This window comes from Schistocerca serialis, unplaced genomic scaffold (genome assembly GCF_023864345.2).
Source record: "Schistocerca serialis cubense isolate TAMUIC-IGC-003099 unplaced genomic scaffold, iqSchSeri2.2 HiC_scaffold_1041, whole genome shotgun sequence".
NCBI classification, from domain to species: domain Eukaryota; kingdom Metazoa; phylum Arthropoda; class Insecta; order Orthoptera; family Acrididae; genus Schistocerca; species Schistocerca serialis.
The window spans coordinates 25,001-27,500 of NW_026047230.1; the positions used below are offsets into that span (position 1 = coordinate 25,001).

The 2,500-nt window shown below is 63.0% G+C and overlaps 1 pseudogene; it reads left to right on the forward strand.

The window, feature by feature from the left end:
* The window catches only part of LOC126430342 (large subunit ribosomal RNA), a 7,959-nt pseudogene that overhangs the window by 2,737 nt on the left and 2,722 nt on the right, over positions 1–2,500 (forward strand).

Below are 2,500 nucleotides of genomic sequence, written 5' to 3' on the forward strand. Positions count from 1 at the left end.
AATCCGACTGTCTAATTAAAACAAAGCATTGCGATGGCCCTAGCGGGTGTTGACGCAATGTGATTTCTGCCCAGTGCTCTGAATGTCAACGTGAAGAAATTCAAGCAAGCGCGGGTAAACGGCGGGAGTAACTATGACTCTCTTAAGGTGGCCAAGTGGCGGCGGTGTGGCTGCATCCGGACTTGGCTTTTCGAAGTGCGGTCTTGATGTAGTCGTGCTGCTGCTGCGAGGTGCCTTCCTTGGGTTATGGTTACAGGGAGAGTGATGCGCAATACATGGGCCTAGCCCTCTTAGCCTCTCCTCTCCTGCGGTCTTCTCCCCTTCTCGTGGGCCCGCTGATTTTCGCTGAGTGGAAGACCGCACCAGGGGCTTGGGGGGGTTACCAGCCCCCCCTCGCACTATCCCTTTTTTAGTTGGGGGCAGTAATCAGAGAAAAAGTGGTGGCCCTTCCGCTGAAGGTGCCACCCCAACTCCCCCAGCACCTAGCCGGCCAACCGGCCGTGCCGAAAATCTTGTAACTTTTGCAGCAGTATACGCCTGTAGTGAGTGCCACCGCAGCTTCACCACCAAGAACGGTCTCGGGGTCCATCGCCGCCGCCAACACCTTGCGGCCGCCAACGCGGAGATCGTCACGGAGAGGCACCGCGCGAGGTGGACGGAGGAAGAAGTCCTGTCGCTCGCCAAGGCAGAGGCCGAATTGTTCCTCGAGAGGGACGCCCGGTTCTTCTTTGTAAATCAAGAGCTCATCAGGATGTTCCCCGACCGAACGCTTGAGGCAATCAAGTGCCGACGGCGGCAAGCTGCCCACAAGCAGCTTGTCCGCCAATTCATGGAGGCGCTTGAGATCGGTCGGGGGGAAGAGCCGGCGTCCCGCCGGGGAGCTGCGAGCCCGCTGCCTGACGCGGGCGAGGCCGCTGCGCCGCCCGTCGACGCAGCTGAGGACTTCGCGGCCGACACCACCGGGCCGCCGCCGGAGGGGCCGACTGACGCCGCCATCTGGGAGCATCTGGCGGGGCTACCCGCTTCCGCCCAGCGTTTCTCTGCCCTGGATCGTGTCATAGGTCTGGGGCGGGGCACGCCGCCCGATGTCATCCTGGGCATGCTCCCGGATGCCCTTGCGTCGGTCGGGTCCAGAGGGGAGAGATCGATCACCAGGACACTGCGGCCGCGCCATCCATCGAAGCGGCCGCCTGCCGCGCCGCCGACGCAGAAGCGCAAGCGGCGCCGCTGGGAGTACGCGAGAACGCAGGATGCCTTCCGACGGTCGCGTGCACGTTGCGTGCGCGGCCTCTTGGATGGCACCCTGCTCCAGCCGCCACCTGCCATCCCTGGTCTGCTGGACTTCTGGGCGGACCTCTTCACCAAGAAGCCCATCTCCACCGCGGGCTTCATTCGTGACCGCCTCCTCCCGCACTCGGAGCCTGTCGCTCCCGAGTGCCTATGGGGGCCGGTCACACATGAGGAGGTCGCCGCCGCGTTGCCGCCCAGGGGATCAGCAGCCGGGCCGGACGGCCTTACCCCAGCGGAGTTGCGGCGCCTGCCGCACGAAGTCCTGGTGAAAGTGATGAATCTCTTCCTTCTGGCCCGCGCCCTTCCGGAACGCCTGCTTCGCGCGCGGACGTCCCTTCTCCCGAAAACGGCTGCACCAACATCCCCCGCTGACTTTCGCCCCATTACGGTCTGCTCGGTGTTGGCGCGGACCTTTCACAAGGTTCTCGCGTCACGCCTGATGCGCGCATGTGCTGTGGACGAACGTCAGCGGGCATTCATCCCTCGGGATGGGATGTTGGAAAATACCTTCATCTTGGACACTGCTCTCACCGACGCAGTTCGCTCCTGCCGCTCTGTCTTTGTGGCATCGATCGACGTATCTAAGGCATTCGATTCGGTAGATCATGCTGCCCTTCGCCCCGTGCTGAAGGCGCATGGCCTGCCGGATTGTTTTGTCGAGTATGTCGAGCGGTGCTACGAGGGCAGCACGACAGTGATAGCGGACGGCGCCGGCGTGGGCGTGTCTGTGCAGCCAGCACGGGGCGTTCGCCAGGGTGATCCCCTCTCCCCCCTCCTGTTCAACTTTGCGGTGGACTACGTTTTAGGCCAACTGCCCTCCCACATCGGAGCTCGGATCCTCGGTCGCAGAGTCAACGCTGCGGCCTTTGCAGATGACGTCTTGCTGTTTGCAGCGACCCCGAGGGGCTTGCAGTCCCTCATCGACGCAGCTACCGCAGCCCTCGCCCACCTGGGGCTGCAGATCAACGCCCGGAAGTGTTTCACCCTCGCCTTAGTCGCGTCAGGGCGCGAGAAGAAGGTGAAGGTGGACAGCAATGTCACCTTCACAGCAGGCAACACCACCATGCCTGCCCTGCGTGTGGGTGAAACCTTCCGGTACCTGGGGCTGCAATTTTCCACGGCGGGTCGCTGTGTCTTCAATCCACGTCGCCACCTGGTGGAGCAGCTTGACGTCATCTCCCGAGCTCCGCTGAAGCCGCAACAGCGCCTC